An 18,034-nucleotide genomic window follows, 5' to 3' on the forward strand; every position below is an offset into this window, starting at 1 on the left:
TTCTAACTCTGTAAAGCATGTCCATGGAGCAGGCTGACTAGCAAAATTAGTGAGCTCTGGGTTTGATTGTGAGGCCCTGCCTCACAGTAGAGATAGAAGGATAGAAGATCAATTGAGAAGATTCCCAACATCAATCTCAGGTCTCCATATACACATGCATACAGACACACACACACACACACACACACACACACACACACACACACACCTTTACATGTACTCATATGAGCATAAACGTGAATATATACACAGGAACAAACCACACACCATACACATGAAGAAAAAAAAAAAAAGAAGAAGAAGAAAAACTGCAAGAGAGCTGAGAAAATCTGTGGTCATCCAAGTAATTCCTTGAAATCAAAGATGAAACATGGATCAAAAACAAAAACAGAAAGAAAAAAAGGCGAACAATTTTTTTTTTTTTTTGGTCTGTACCATGAGTTGTGTTTGTTTGCCATCAAAAGAATGAACGGCAGACAAATACAAGAATATCTGAAGAACGTCAAGAGACATGGACTTCTTTCACAACAGGCCTCACAATTCTCGATCATCCCAACCAGGTCTCGATTCCTTCCACATAATAGAAGAAAACAAAGGCTCGTTGTGTGTATTCAAGAAGCTAGACTAAAGGAAACACGGCTGACAACGTGACTCACCACCCTAACCATCTCAGTTATGCAATACGTGAAGAGCTGGTTCCTAATTAACTTGCATAATGTTGAGATTAGTGGAGCCAAAAAATTACTGTGCCGATATGTATTTTCTTCCTGGTGTTTTATGACAGAGATAACGCCCATCATACTGGCTTATAATATGGGTGAAAAAACTTAAGGAGAATTATATGCCCAAACCTGAGGTTGTACATAACTCCTTTCCTTGGGTGCCTAATATTGTTGTTAGAATGTAGCAGCAAATGACTAAATGACTAGATAATATAGAGGTGATATCTCATCAGGAAATTAATTCCTGACATCAGAATCTATTCTTTTGTTTTTTTTTTTTTTTTTCAAGACAGGGTTTTCTCTGTGTAATTGCCCTGGCTGTCCTGGAACTCACTCTGTAGACCAGGCTGGCCTGGAACTCACAGAGATCCTCCTGCCTCTGCCTCCCGAGTGCTGGGATTAAAGGCGTGTACCACCACTGCCCGGCTAAAAATCCATTTTTAATTAAACATTTTAGGCCTACTCTCTAGGCCTTGTCCCTGCTCAGTTTGTGTTTAGTTCGTGTGGATAATATACTATGACCATTTTTATGGTCTTCTGGCACAGTAAGTTAGTAGAAATTATTATAAGGCTTGAATTTCACTAGCAATATGGCTTGGAAATTTATAGCATCAATTCCCAATCATATTTGGACAGGAGTTCAGCTTACATAATGTGGTCTTAATGTTGTTTATAAGAACATGTTGGAAGATAACTTTATTTTGATAAATTAAACATTCCTAGCTGAGTTTTTATAAACAAATATGTAAAAGCCACAAAGATATCAAGAAGTCTTATCAAATAATACTGACAATCACATCAAGGTTTCTGGGCTTTATCAGTATTGTTCATTATAAAATCCCCTTGCTATTTCAAATTATTTATTGCTAGAATGATAAAGTAAATGGGGCCTTTTTTTGTAATGATTTTAGTTTTTACAACTTGTTCCTACAATTGTTAGTAAAAAAAAAAAAAAAAACAACAACTTGTGATTTAATAGAGTCTTTTGTATTTTATTATTACAGATATTCAGGAAATATTTATCAAAGAATTCTTCCTTGTGCTTTGGGGATAAATTCACACCAGGGATAATAATTCTCTTTGAATGTGTCAATAATACTGGATTGTATGCATGCAATGAATTAACAAACAGATAACCATTGTTGTTAATATTCTTTCTGTGTTGGACTAATGGCTTGGGAGTTAGAGCATTTACTGCTCTTGCAAAGTTCCAGGTTCAATTCCCAGAATGGACATGATAGCTCACGACCATCTTTAACTCCAGACACAGAGGATCCAAATCCCTCTTCTAAATCTGTTAGACACCAGGTACACAGGTGATACATATACACATATGCAGGGAAAACACTCATACATAGAAAATACAAATATATAAACCTAAAATTTCTTTTAAAAATAGTGTTCTTTCTGCCTTTAATCAATTTCACAACTACTCATAATTCCTACATAACTTAGATCCAAGCCTAGGGCGCCCTGATTCCTCAAGGAAGAAACAAACTTGATTCAGACTTGTAATTGCAAGTCGAAGCTTCCATTAAAGCCTGTAAATTCTCAAGTGTCTATCTAGCCAGGCATTTTAATAAGAAAACTGGATTTTGTTCTCAAAAGAATCTTCATGTTAGTTACTAAGAATGTATTTCACAACTGAGATCTTTAGGTATAAAGTCCTTCTTAAATCCCAGGGAATCAGTTGTTTCATAGATAGGAAACTATCCTCCTGAAAAACCTAAGTCCCAGAGGCGCAGAATTAAGTTTCATTCATTCTATTTGAGATTATCCTTCTAGACTGAGATCATATCGAGTAAAATTTATATTTTCTTAATAAGCAATAATTTATGCAACTGGTGCTCATTGTACAGATGCCCTATATATTAGGAACATTGTACAAAAGAGAATATCATCTCTCCTTTTGGCTATCCCATGGAAGCTGAGCTCCCACAACTCTACAGTTCAGAAAAGGCTCAAGCCCAGCAACACAATGCAACAGAAAGGACCAGCCAACCATGCTGCATTTTCTCACATGCTCGGTGTTCCAGTGCAGAAGCTGCTTTCACTCTTCTCTCTGAAAAATTATTGCCCTGTATATCTCTTATCGCCATCAATCATTAGGCAAATTTCTACATGGCTGTTTTATGATTTGAATGTGTGATAGTCCCTGGGCCTGGTATTCGGAATGCTTGGTCCCTAGTCGGTGGTGCCATTTTGAGAGGTGGTAAAAATGTTGAGAACCAAATCTCTCTAGACTCTGGAATCTAGAGGAAGTAAGCCAATAGAGATACACCTTTGAATGCCTGGTCCCCTTTTTCTCTACTTTCTTTCTGCCATGATATGAGATGTTGTGTCTTCTCTGACATGATGAACTGAAACTCTGAGCTAAATAAATCTTTCTCTACCTTGTGTTATGTCAATAACACAAAATCTGACTTGTAACAGAGGCCCACACCACATGGAAAATTTACAGTGTATTCTATGCTGTCTTTGGAACTCTAGTCTCTCTGATTCTTCTTTCTTTTCTTTTTCACACCATTAAGTAACTTGTACATTCACTGTTTTTGTTAGTTATTGATAATCTCACTCCTGTTGGAATGTAATTCACCAAAGAGCAGCAGTCTGATATCTATATAAGCCGGTCTCTCTTCTGCGTTTTCCTTATTCTCCTCTCCAGCTGTAACTTTTCCCAGTGCTCTCCATTCCCTCATATAACTGACCTTGCTCCTGTCCAGGCTGGTGGTCAGTCTCTCCATCCGCTTTCCTTGAACTCATTAGTTAGTGCCTCTATGACGTCTTGTGCCTGACACACATCAGCAGCAGTTCTGAGTCCTTCGATTATATTCGCAGACAGTGTCTATTCTTTCCTTTCCAGTTCTGCGGCCCCTCCTCCCAGGAGAAGTTTCTATTAGTCCTCCCTCAGCTCTCCAGTGTCAGTCTCAGATACGTCCCTCTTCTTCCTCCCTTCACTTCTCACTTCTTGCTGGATAACCTCTGTAAGTTTTCTTACTTCTAGCTTTATACCAAGAAACAGCATCAAGCTTAACCATGGCCTCCCCACTCTCTGTCTTCATGCTTCTTTTCACATCTTAAACATTGTGTTTACAAATCTATATCCTTTGACTTGAATTTCTCTACTGGACTTATCAGAGAGTATGAGAATGTGAGAGATGGCCAGGACACTGGGAAATGCCTTTTCCAGTCATTTCGTTTAAGAGAGAGTCACTGAAACTGGTGTCACCATCAAATGAAGAATGGGAACTCAGGGTGGCCAGTGCCTTCCACGTGGTTAGTAGCCTGGAAGGAAGGAATTGACTAGTCTCACTTCTACATCTTGTTTTGTGTTGTTTATAAAACTGTTAAACCTCTGTGAATCATGCCTTCCACTATGACTAAAAGTAGACATTTTAGCACGTGGCCTTTAAAGTTCCTTCAAATGATAACTTTTCATTGGTCTACAATTATTTGAGATATGTACCGCAGGATATCACCACAGGATCATGGTCAATTTTGTGAAGCCAGCTCATTTGTTTCTGTTTCCAGGGAGATTCCAATTTCAACTTGAACATTCCTTATCGTAATGAATGCCACCAATGTTCTCACAGTAACTGATTATACCACAGTTTTGCATTTCTCCACATCCACTGGCCCATAGTTGCTCCTTTTTAATGGTTATTTATTATTTTATGTGTGTGTGTGTATGTGCGTGTGTGTGCGTGTGTGTGTGTGTGTGTGTGTGTGTGTGTGTGTGTGTGCATATGTGTACAAGTGCCCTAGGAAGCCAGAAGGTATTAGATCCCCAGAAGAAGGAGCTATAGGAGATTGTGAGTCTCCTGACAAGGGTGCCTCTAAGTGAACTCTGATCTTCTGTAAGGGCAGCAAATGTTCCTATCTACTGAACAGTCTCTCCAGGCCCACACTCAGAGTTTTCTCACAAGGATCCAGGATGAGAACCTGGAATGACCCATGCCTTTGCAACCACAAAGGGGGCTTTGATCGCTCCTGGAGAAAGAGAAAAGAAAACTTGAGCTCTGTTACCTTCTTCTGGTGCTGTCAGTGCCTCTCAGTGCTCAGACCTCTTGAGAGTCACCCTACACATCTAATACCTCTCCGTACACTTCTAACCTCCCACCTGGGGCCTTCCAGACGCTTATCAGCCATTAAAAGACACAACTATCAAGTCCAGGCAATTATAATGACTCTCCTAAACAGTTCAACTCTCCTGAGGCAGTCAAACTGACAGAGGGAGCTTTCTAACAGCAGATAGCGGACTCATCTTGAAATTCAGATGCATTCAGATCTATCTGTGGATTTGGATGCATTAAAGATGGACCAAAACCTTGGGAAACATACTCATAAGTATTTGAGAATTAATGCTCTGTGGGACAAACTTGGACTGACGGAAGATGGGAGACAGCAGGTGGCTACAAATAAAATCTACTTCAGTCTTTTCCTGCCCCTATTAGATGGCTGGGTACACGCCAAAGCGATTCCATATGGACTTTCCAAAAAATTCTAGTGCGACTGAGCAACCATCTGTGTTTCTTACAAAGCTGCGACCACCTAGTGTTTTATTTCATATTCCTCCTCTGTTTGTCATCCATTCACCCTCATTATTGCTTCTCTAAGACGTCATCCCCAAATAAAACGTTACCAAGTACATTTTGCCTCAGGCCTCTATATCCTTGAAAGTCCAAGTCAATACTGCTTCTAGTCATCTCCAATCCCTCTCTCATCTTGTTTTTCAGTCAGGGAGTTATTCCACCATGGCACTCTGCCTAAGTTTCTATATAATATCATTTCCATCTCTTCTTCCTGTGGCCCCCTCAGACTCTTCATTTTTGTTGTGTACACTTGCTGCTCTATGGAATATTATACAAGTGTAATCCAGTATGTTCTTTTCTTAATGTTGGGTCCCACAAATACACTACCCATGGTAGCTATCTTAACCATCTCAAAAAAAAATCATCTCTGCTTTTTTTCAACAGGCTCTATCAACTCCAAAGTATTTTAATATACTGTTAAAATCCTTTTCTCTATTAAAAATATCTTTTCTCTATAATAATAATCTTCACATATTACATCTAGTCATTGTTACAGCCTATTCCTCCATCATATCTGTATGTCAGTTCTCTATTCCAAAAAACAGACCTTGTGTTAGCTTAGGAACAAGGCACAGCTGTACTCAATGAAAACATCTCCTTTCTTGAAGCTCCTTTCCTGTGTGCTGCAGACTTTACAGAATCAGCTCTGTTGTTCTTTGTAGATGTAACCGTCTTATTAAATTAGAAACACAGAGCCAAATGCAGAGTTAAAGGCCCAAGAGGTCAGAGCAGTAGCTAAGAGCCGAGACTTAGAACCGCCTTTCTTAGCCTTTGCTGTCACTGTCGTCCTTCCCCTCAGCAAGAGACCTCCTTCCTGTCTGTGTATCTGTCCTCATTGACTTTCTGTTCTGCCTTCTCATTGGTTGTAAACCCAACCACATGACCTCTTCGTCACTGCCTGTCTATACAGACCTCCAAGTCTCTATGGTTGGTATTGAGATTAAAGGTGTGTGTCTCCATGCTGGCTGTATCCTTGAACACACAGAGATCTGCCTATCATGTGATCAGGATTAAAGGTATGTGCCACCACCACCTGGCTTCTGCTATGGCTTGCTATTAGCTCTGACCTCCAGGCAACTTTATTTATTAACATACAAATAAAATCACATTTCAGTACCAATAAAATATCACCATAGTTCTTAAAACCAGTCTTACCACCAATATCATCATCACTTTGAATTGCATCGAGTATCATATCCCTTCTGATACATATCAAAACCCATACTTACTAATGAGTTCTGAGTTGCAAAAGAGGATTTTTTTGTACATATTTTTATGTCTTTGTTCATTAATTCACCAAAAACCACACATAAATGCTACTGTTTCCTAGTGTTTTAAATGGTAAGGAATCACCGGAACAAGCCAATTATATTTTACACTGGATGTACTTGAGAAATTAAGCATATGTAAATGGAAGACGTAAGAAGGCCACTTTCCAAATAGAACTAAACTCTGGTACCACAGCATCATCATAAGGTTCTAGACTGAATTTTGCTAGATACATGCTTTCATCTCTGTGGCCCTCTATTTGTTCATAATTTCTCCTGTCTTGTACTTTTAAAAATTATTTTAGATATTGGCAAGCCCTGTAGTTAAATTTTTGTTTTGTTTTGTTTTGTTTACCAAGTTTCTTCCCATGACCGAGTATGGAGTTTCCATCCCAAATTATGATTATTTAATAGGACTGCTTTGGATTACTGGGACATCCAAGATTATGTAAGACTGTGCAGACACTATGGCATTTCCCCCTGGAGCTGCATCCTGGAGGAGTGAAATTCTCCTTCCTGTTCCCAGGGCTTTATGAAACTAGGACCACAGCAGCAGACCATTATAGTATTGCCCTCAGCATTTTCGTGGTCTACTAGTCAAGGGAAAAAAGTCTAGACTCATTTTACCTTCCACTAGTTTTAAAAATTTTAGCTCCTCATTGAAATGTGATGGTCCATGTAGTTTTCTTAAATTGAAAATTAATGTGTTTGACAATGACTTTGATATCCATGTAGTGCCTTATTTTAACCTTTTTAGGACTGCCCTCTAGCTCCATTGAACTGACTTACATTTGCTTGTTTGTTTGTTTTTTTTTTTTTTTCTCAAGGTGTATACCCTTTGCTGATATGAAATTGGTGGCAATCATTTTGTTTGTAATCATTAAGCTATTGGAATTGATATATGTAATTAAACTGTTACAGTGAGGTATTTTCCACTACATTTTAAGGGATGTCATCAGTACTAGGTGATAGTCAATAATTCTATAAAACACAGAAAGCAATGAAAATAAGACATCTAGCTCCGTATACATAAAGTAGCAGCATCCTAGTAATAAAGATATGCATGAATTTAACAAAGGTTTTTCTCAGCTGAGTGTGGTAGTGACTGACCTTAGTCATAGTTCTTGAAGCTGAGGCAGGTAAATCACAATTTCAAGGTAAACTGGGCCTACAAAGCAATTCCTAAGCTAACCACAGCTACACAGAGACATCATTCCCCCAAATTAACTGGACAAATAAAAAAATAAAAACAACAAAAGGAATTTCTAGAAACAATCAGATGGTGGTTGGTTACTCCCGCAACTGTTATACCACTATTACACCAGCATACTGTGAAGGCAGGTGACCACTGTAAATAGAAGTGATGGTAGCTGGTATGGTGTTTACTTTTCTCCTTTGGCAGCATACAGAGTGCCTTCCTGTACCAAAGGCACTAGCCCATAGGGGTGAAGGGTTTGTAGCTGGGTTGGTATTTAGCTTTCTCCTCTGGCAGCATGGAGAGTACCTTCCAGTATCATGAACACTAACTAGTCCATAGGGATTAATTCATGATATTTAATAGAACAGCATTGGATTACTGAGAAGCCCAAAATTAAGTAAGAGTGTGTACTGACACCATGGAATTTACCCCCTGGAGCTGCATCCTGGAGGGGTAAATTCTCTTTGCTGTTCCAAGGCTTTGTAAAACCAGGACTACAGCAGGAGATCACAGCTGCCCAACTTCTCATGTTCAATGAGATGTGTAGGTGTTCTCCTCAGCAAGAGAGCCTCACCATCAGTTTGTGGAGAGCAACCAATAACCTTGGCAATAGCCTGAGTTCTTTGGAGGTTTCCAACGACTTATGAACAACTTACAGAGAAATTCATACCGCATAATTTCATTTATGCAAATCTTAAAGCATATAAATGTAGTGATATGCTGTGTACCCTAATAAACTTGCCTGGGGTTCCGAAGACAGAGCTGGCCACTAGATTAGACATAGAGGCCAGACAGTGGTGGCACACACCCTTAATCCTATTACTTGGGAGGCAGAGATCCAACTGGATCTCTGTGAGTTCAAGGCCACACTGGAAACAGAGCCATGCAGTGGTGGCACACACCTTTAATCCCACTACTGGGAAGCACACAGGCCTTTAATCCCGGGAAGTGATATGGCTGGACAGAGGTATGTAAGGTGTGAGGAAACAGGAACTAAAGCAGTTCAGCTGAGACACTTTCAGGTGAGGACTCAGAGGATTTCAGTCAGAGGATTCGTGGAGTTGGTGAGGTAATAGGTGGTGGCTGTGGCTTGCTCTGCTTCTCTGATCTTTCAGCTTTCACCCTAATATCTGACTCTGGGTTTTTTTTTATTAAAAGACTATCTAAGATTCAAACAACATATAAAGTGACTATATATTTTAATTATATATGTCATGATGCACTTGAGGAGTAAACAAAAACAGCCTTGACATAACAATAAAGTATTCTTTCATAAACTAGATAACTTTGTCATTACCATCCATTATATTTCTATACTGCTTAGTATGTTTTGTTTTATAATTTTAATTTCTCTATGTTACAAGTGGATATATCTGAAATATATCAGCATCTATGTATTATTTTCATAATATACCTTTTATAAAAAAATAAATTGAAGAAAAAAACTGTCAGCATCTTGATTTGATTTTTTTAATAATTATTGTATTTTTAATGCCATAAAATCTTTCTAGAAATAAAATTGTACTTGTTATATGCCTTATACACTCATTTTTCTCTACTTTAACAATTCTTATCAGAGGTCATGCCAACATGTTGATTTTTAGCTTTCCACTGTCTACTTAATAAATTGCTACCAGAACAACTGTCTTCTCTGATGGGCTTCGAATGCATAGCCTCCAGCTCATTGCTTACTGGATTTTCCTTCAGAAGTATTTCCTCCATCCGAGTCTCTTAGAGCAAAGAACACATGGTCTAAAACAGGAAACATCTAGCAGTTTCCTGTTTGAGGACTTCCGCTCCTGTTCCCTCACTCAGTCAGCCATTAGCTCATCTGCCTTGTACTTTGTTTTCATGGCTCCAGGAGCAAGCAAATTCCTGTATGTTCATGTCAGGAGCTAGCCAAGGAGTATGACAGTACTTCACCATTATCACACAGAAATGAAGCCACTTTTCTTACGAATTTGAGCTGATATCTCTTCACTATTGTAGTCAGATTTTTCCTTTGCTGCCAGCTCACAAATAATGACACAGGCTTATTACAAATTGTAGAAAGCTCGACCTTAGCTCAGGCTTGCTCTCAACTAGTTCTTATAACTTAAATTAACCCATTTATATTAATCTACATTCTGCCACACTGCATTGCCTTTCTTCCATCCTGCACTTTCTCTCAGTGTCTCACTGGAGAATCCAGGTTCCTAGATTCCTCCTCCCATTCTCTCTCTCTCTCTCTCTCTCTCTCTCTCTCTCTCTCTCTCTCTCTTTCTCTTTCTCTCTCTTTCTGCCAGGAAGTCCTGCCTATTCTCTCCTGCCTAGCTATTGGCCATTTAGCTCTTTATTACACCAGTCACAACAATACATCTTCACATAGTATATAAATATCCCACACTATAGTTCCAAAAGTTAAACTTTATTATTATTTTTCTAACTGGTTCAGTTTAACAAATCTACATGAGATGGGTCATTTTGTCATTAACCTCCACACCTTCTCAGCAGAACTGCCTAATGAAAGAGGCCACAAAACCCTAGTTAGTACTTCTGGGAGTTGAGTTTGCATAAATGGCTTACTCCTCATACCTCACTGTAACATATTTTGATGCACTTTTCTATTTTGGAGTTCAGAGAATAACTTACTTATTTTGGTATTTCCCTGATCAGAAAGATAATAAAAGAAGCCAGTACTTTAGCACAGCTGAATGTATAATTAACTTCCTAATTAATTTGAAAGAAATAGCTTCAGATGCATACAAACACTGAGCTGTTTTTGAAAAAGGAGTTTGAATACTCGTGTCATGGTGTTTTTAGTACTTGGGGAAAAATCATAAAGAGTTTGAATATTTGAACCTGAGGAAGTAAAGTACATCACATTCATGTAAGGGAACATCAGATGACCCTTTACCGTGCATTATAATATTTGCTGGGAAGAAAATACACAATATACTAGTTAATAAAAGAAGTAAATCCAAAAGCAGTACACAGAGATATCTTTTCATCTTTAAAAATAGTGGTAACATGAATCTTTGAGAAACAAGCAACAGGATGAAGGGAGCAATGATTATTAGTGGGCTGCTGTCAGTAAAAAATTACTTTTTGCCTTTTTTTATATTTTGCTTATCTGAGCCTTCAATTTTTCATAGCTCATGCATTCAATATATCACCAGTTAAAAATGAAATAAATCTACCAGCTTTAAATCCACTTGAGTGAAATACAGAGCAATGAGTTTGTTAGAACATGAGCCTGCTCCTTTTGGTAGATTTTACAATCTGCATCATGCCATAGCAGCACTCGCTGTGACAGAGAATTAAGCAGTTTGTACTATGATTTCCCAGCTCCCAATTTACAGTGTCTGGCTCCTCTGCACTTTTTGTTACATACACTGTGTTGAACTAAATCTTGTGAGGTGAAACTTCTTGCCACCCTTATAAGATTATGGAAAGTCCTATTTCTGTTCAGGGGCTAGTGAAGAGAGTTCTCAGGGGAATTTGCTCAGGGGAGGTCTCTGATGTCTGCTCTCTGTACTGGGTCCACACCCTGACCTCCTCCCTCCCCCCAACATCTTATGGTAGGTCTCCCTATCCTCCCTCCCCATCTCCTTTCTCTCTTTCTCCTTATCTTTTTTTTCATGTTCTTACTCTTAATGAAGCTCTTCTCCAGCTTGTAAAGGGAAGCCTTGCCTCTTTAAAGCACCATCATATTACATTTGCATGATGGGCAAATGTCTTTCTGTATACTGAGAAAATATGTTGCTTTGATTGGTTGATAAATAAAGATGTTTGGCCTATGGCAAGGCAGCTTAGAGGCAGGTGGAAAAATCTAAACAGATAGACAGGAAGAGAAAGAAGAGGAAAAAGCAGATGCCAGTCACCACCAAAGGAACAACATGCCAGCTGACTGGTAAGCCACGGTCGTGTGGCAACTTATAGATTAATAGAAATGGGTTAATTTAAGATAGAAGAGCTAGCTAGCAAGAAGCTTGAGCCATAGGCCATGGCCATACAATATGTAATTGATATAAGTCTCCGTGTGTTTACTTGGGTCTGAGCAGTTGCAGGACCAGGCAGGACACAGGAATTTTATAAATGGCTGTGGGACCTTGGTGCTGGGCAAGACCAGGAAAACTTCTAGCTACCTTTTCATATATTTTTTTTTTCTGCCTAATGTTCTCTTCCCATTTCAAGGCCTAATCACAATCACATACAATTCACAATTTTCTTCAGGGATGTTTATTGGAGGGCTGCTGTGCCACCTTCCTTTCTGGGCCAACTGCTGTTACCACCTTTTGTTATAGTTAATGAAGAAAGCAAGCTTTGAATTTTAAAGATGGAAGTCCACTTGGGAACATGAGTGTCAATTTTCTTCTTCCATCAAATGCATGAAAAGGATATACTTTCAGTGTAAAGCAAAAATACAGGCCAGTGAGATGGCTCAGTGGGAAAGGTGTCTGCCATCAGGTCTGACAATCTGAGTTCAAACCCCATAACTGCATAGTGGATGGAGAGAACCAACTCCTAGAAGTTGTCCTCTGGTCTTGGTCCATTTATGTCACAAATACACACATATAAATACAAATAAATAGATGTAATGAAAAGGAAAGAAAAGCAAAAAGATAAGAAAAATCATAACAACCCTGTAAAAAATAATAAGAGTTACAATATATAGCCTCCTAAAGAGGAACTTAGAGCAATTAATCAAATCCAGTAGCTGCCAAGTAATTCCAACTAGCATTTCATTTGGTATAAGCTAGCAACCTTTCAGTTAGGGTACAGCCAAAGAAATCTATAAATCTCATTGTTAACAATGATACTGGGCATTAAGGGAAGCCCAAGATAAGTATGGGACCTCTGGTCTGATAAAGGTGCTGTGTGACACTATGCCTGGAGAAACGTGAGGAAATACTTTGTCACTCCAGATAGGGAGCTGACAAAAGACCAAAGTACTGAGGCTAGCACCAAAGTCCACCTTGGTGAACCAATTACATTTTATTGGGATTACTTACAGGAGCAGAAACCAAAGGCAACCCCAGTGTGAGTGGCAGCTGATGATAGAAACCTGGGGTGCTTGTACAGCCTGCAGGGCAGCTCAGCAGGTCATCAAGTGTCCCTTGGTGTCTTTTCCAGGCATTGTGGCTGGTCTCTGCTTATTTCGGACAGCTCTGATGAGTCTCCTTTAGGTAGCTCAGCTTACCTGAGAGTGTCCAAGTCTACCTTCAGGGTCCTACCATGAAGTTTTTGTTCAAATAGAGGACCAGAAGTACACATAAATAAGCATTCCTGGTCAAAGTGTGGTCTTGCCCATCATCACTGTCTCTGTTTCTGTCTCCCACACAAGGTGGCCTGTCAAATTGTCGGCACTGTGTGAAAGCTCTCTGAGGAGACAAGCTCTCCCTCTAGCTGGCACCAGGCTTCAGTCCTTAACTTCTTCCAGGATAAGATTCCTAGGGAATTTCTGCTTTCTTAGGATTTATATTTCCAATGTTCCATATCGAAAAAGAGGGTGCAAATATCTTTTTAGAACACCAACTCAAAACAAACTCAAGGGTATTTTTGGCATTTTTGGCATTTTTGGAGGGGTGTGTCTGTGTGTGTGTTGGTGTGTGTGTGTGTGTGTGTGTGTGTGTGTGTGTGTGTGTGTGTGTGTATCACAATGCTTGTCTGGGTTTTTTTCCTTTTTTTCTTACCCTACAGTTATTTTGCTCATATGTTATCTTTCTGCATTTGTGGTTTTAGGGGATTTCTGTGCATACCAGTTTGTGTGTCTCTGTGTCAATTTGTGTTTCTTGCACATTTTCTTTGGCTGGTTGTTTTTCTGTTCATTCATTTGTTTTGTTATATTCAGGTTTGTTGTTTTGTTTTTATCTTTCTTTTTTCTTAGATAGCTTTATTTTCTAATGAGAGACAGCAAGAAAGGGTGTGGATTTGGGGAGGTGAGGAAGATCTGGGAGGAGTTGGAAGAAGAGGAAACAATCAGAATACATTATATGAAAAAAATCTACATAAAAATGAACATAAAAAGTTACATTTCTTTTGTAAGTGAGAATGTTATTGCATGTGCTTGTTACTGGGGTCAATCTCTGGCTTTCCTTAGGGTCCCAGGTGCCTGTTACACCATTGAAAGAATTCACACAAGACATACAGATTGTAATATAGCATTCAGGTAATGTTTACTATGGAGTAGTATGAAACACTATTATGAATGAGAGTTGGAAATAAGCAAACAAACCACTCTGGAGGAAAATACCCTCAAAAAGTGAGAGCAGACAATATCTGGAGAGACTTCTGTATAGACTTAAGTGTTTGGAAGTTTTCTTTCTGTGTTCTAAATCTCTGAACAGTCAGCTTTCTGGGCAGCATTTCCCTATCTGGATGATTGACAAGCCCATTTGGAATAATTCTTTTGAGATCCTAGAGGGGGCAATATGATGTCTTGATATTTTCCAGAAAGTATCTTGTTAAGAAGTAATCTTACTATCTTCCAGCAGTTCAGAATGCAGAGAGCTACAACTGAGATTTCATTCCTGTCTCAAAAATTCATGTGACAAAATGTGTTAGTTAGGGTTACTGTTGCTGTGATGAAACACCATGACCAAACCAACTTGGGGAGGAGAGGATTTATTTCATCCACAGTTCTATGTAACAGCTCATCATCAAAAATAGTGAGGGCAGGAACCTGGAGGCAGGAGATGATGCAGAAGTCATGGATGTGTACTGCTTAATGGCTTGCTCCCATGGCTTGCTCAGCCTGTTTTTTTTATAGGACCCAGGACCATGATCCCAGGGATGGTATCACTTACAATGGCTCCTCTGTTCCATCCCCCTATCTCCTTTCTACGTCCCCCTCAAGCCCCACCATCCAATCTCAGAAAGGATAAGGCCTTCCATGGGAGTCAACAAGAGTTCCTAATTTCTAACTAATTGCCTAACAACGGTTCAAGTTTACAGATAAGAAAGAAACACTGATAAAATTAAAATCAAAGGGCTTGTTACAGGGCATCTGATTGCTGTGCATGTGCTGTATCAAAAACAGGCATGTTTGTATCTTTCCACAGCATTAGAATTATCAGATGACAGTAAGTTCACAAACCACATGAGTTTCATTGGCAGCAATTTGCCAAGTAGTCCGGGTTTCCCTTGACAGCAGCTGAGGCAAACGTAAGTTCTTTTATTCCAGTCTTAACTAACTGTATTAACTCCTAGATCACACATTACACAGTTCATCTCTCTACATGCATGGATATGCTTAGGTCACAGAATAGCTACAACTGGCTGGAGGCAAGGAGAAGCCTGATAGGGATGCAAAGAAGGTCTCAGAGAATAAAATAATGGACACTGCTGGAGGTGCTGCTGCAGAGTTCACACTGCAGAGAGAGAACTGAGCCAAGCCTCTGGGTCTAAAGAAGTGAGGTGTGCAATCATGGAGACTGGAGGGGTGAAGGACAGGATACGTTCCAGACAGATAAACGGACAGCAGGTCCAGACAGACAAATGAGTGAGTGAGCAGATGGATGGCAATTTAATCAAATCACATCAGTAAGAAGGACCAAGCCAAGTTGAAGTCCCTCGAATAGCTGGGAATTCTCTGTCAGCGTCTTAATGGGACACCTCCTCATTAAGGGGTTAAGAGGAGACAATTCGGCCCTATCTTCATTTTAGTATGTCCCACAAGTCCTCAGGGCTGATTTTCTGATATGATCTTAATACATCTGTGTTCTCATATGGTCCTAATTGACTTTGGTCAGTTTATGGGGCAGTGCCCTTTTTACTGTTAGGAAGAAATTATGTTATTAGTCTGTATCTTGTGGATAGTGCTGGAAAGATGCTGTATACATGCCCACAAATGTGCAGAGTAAACTTATCTATATGTTTTCAGCCAGAATAGAATCAATTGCTATTTGTAAAATGGGGTGTCTCAGGATACAGCATTCTCTTAAAAAAAAAATACACACACATACAAAAACCAGTTTCACACAATTCAGAGGACCACAGAAAGAACATAGCCTGAACTCAACACACTATCTTAGGTATATCCCTGTATTCAAAAAATAAATTAAGAAGGAGAAATTGGATGTTATTAGTTTCTCCCTTTCCTGTAGCAATGTTACAATTTCACAGAAAAGACAAAACAAAAGCCAGGAAATGAGTATAATGGTGATTTAGTTATGAGATAAGCTGTAAGAACTTTGTGAAATCCCCTCCCAGGAGGTAAGTTCCTCCTCTTTTGGTGTCAGGCCTTCACTCGTCATCCCATTCCTGTGGTGATGATCATTTTGAAAGGTTCATTGTTTTAGAGTATCTGCTACACTGTCTGAACCCATCATCCTCATTTGTCCGTTGCTCAGTCTTGAAGTATTTGGGAATGTCACGCCATCTATTCCTGGACTAGCATGAAAGTTCCTGAAGAAATGCCTGTGCCTGAAAGAAATACCATATACAGAACATGAACAGAAGCTTGAACACTGGTCAACAAGCACTCAGCTTTAGCTCTTTTAAAGAGCTGACATGAGTGACCCCACTTCGACCCCTTTTTGTCTTCTCTAAAGACACAAAGGCTTGACCATCCAGTGGTTTCATTTTTAATTATCATTCATTACCAAGATGAGGCAATTGGGAAGATGTTACAAAAGGTCCTTTTCTTGGCCAACTTAAGCAAGCAAGAGATCTAAAGGAAAGTATATTGGCTGAGTTCACCTGGAATCCTCTTTCATTTTGTAAAATCCCGAGTCTCTGGTGAACAGTATCTCTTTCTTTCAGTATTTGCTGAAGATTTGGGCTTTGGGTGGCTTATGCCTTTTCTTTGTCAGATTGTGAGCTGGAAGCTTTTCTTTGTCTTTCTTCTTGAAGGTCAGCTTTAAGTGCTAACTCCTGTGGTGCCTATCAAACACAGTAACTTAATAATTGATAGAGGTGAGCTTTTGTAACTGCCTGTCAGGAGAAGAGATATTCTGCAGGGAGACGTTTACACCCTTCCCTTTAGCAATCAGACTGTTAAAAGGATGGATGCCAGGAATACCCATGCCAGAGGAAAGGGAAGGATGATGCTTCACGTCTGTCAAAGGAGGAACTTGCCCCCATGGAAAGATTTTACACAGTTCTGTTGATACAATTTCTATGAAGACAGTTGTCATAGACAAAGACTAATATACAAAATGACATACTTTAATTAACTCAGATCACACTCTTAAAAGTCCTTAAAGAACTAGTCATCCAGAAGTCTCCTTAAGGGTCACCAAGATCGTGTAGACTTAGTATAGCCCATGTCAAACCAACCGAACAACGGAAAATCTCAAAATATAGTAGAATTCAAATGTAAGCAGACAAGTTTCCTAAGAATTTTAGATTCTAAATCTTCTCCCCACAACTTTGCAATTGCTTTGGCAGAATAGTGGTAGTCTAGAGAGATACGCTGTGCACCTCTCTTTGGCTTTCAGACTCCAGAAACAACAGACCCCAAAGAATTACAATTTCCTGAGAAACCTCATGGTGACAGACCACAAAGGCTGAGGGCTTGGTGTCAAACAGGAGGGGGACTCTACTGCATGGGAAGAGATTTCAGGAGTCCTGACAGTTTGTCAGGCCACCTCTCAAGAGACACTGGAGTTGAGACTAGGGTAGGTCAGTGACGGGCAAGACCATGCCTGGATCAGGACTGCTTAGCCCCTCTGCTTCCTGCTTCCTATTTAAGCCTAAACTTCATGTCAGACTCTGATAATAGACTTTCAGGTCACTGGATCCCTTATTAGTTCCTTCCCCCAGAGGAGCCACACTCAACAAATCTCCTTACTCTATTTTCACTATCACCTGTCTCTTTCATTGGCATATTGAGGGTAGACGTCCGTGCCTAGCTTTTGGGGACCACCATAGCCAAGGCTATGACCTTAAAATCTTCAATATCATCAGCAGTACTGCCTTCCTTGTTCAAGCTTCAGACAGTGGACATAGTTCATCTCACACCTGCTGGAACTGCAGCCACCCAGGGTGAGTTCATATGGCTACCATGCCTCAAACACGGAGATAATAATTAAACTGAAAATCTAAAGACAGATGTCAAAGCACACGCTACAGAATCACAAATAACTCGAGTGTTGTGTCAGACATAATTTAAATGTTCCTACCGCACACCAAAGCCACTCAGCTCAATCAACCCTTCCAAAGGGCAGGCATTTCAAATGCACCTGGCTCCCTCCCTTAAAGGCTTCAGGACAAGTTGATGCCAGGAGTACAAAGGAATCAAGATATGAACTCAGAGAGTCTACCAGGAAC

The 18,034-nt window shown here is 39.7% G+C and overlaps 1 non-coding gene across 1 annotated transcript; it reads right to left on the reverse strand.

The window, feature by feature from the left end:
- Positions 1-6,506: 6,506 nt before the first annotated feature.
- On the reverse strand, positions 6,507-6,632 carry LOC131894793 (small nucleolar RNA SNORA40). The gene has a single exon (XR_009375024.1). It is a non-coding gene; the product is annotated as a small nucleolar RNA SNORA40 (small nucleolar RNA).
- Positions 6,633-18,034: the final 11,402 nt, after the last annotated feature.

Source organism: Peromyscus eremicus, chromosome 17, assembly GCF_949786415.1.
Source record: "Peromyscus eremicus chromosome 17, PerEre_H2_v1, whole genome shotgun sequence".
NCBI classification, from domain to species: domain Eukaryota; kingdom Metazoa; phylum Chordata; class Mammalia; order Rodentia; family Cricetidae; genus Peromyscus; species Peromyscus eremicus.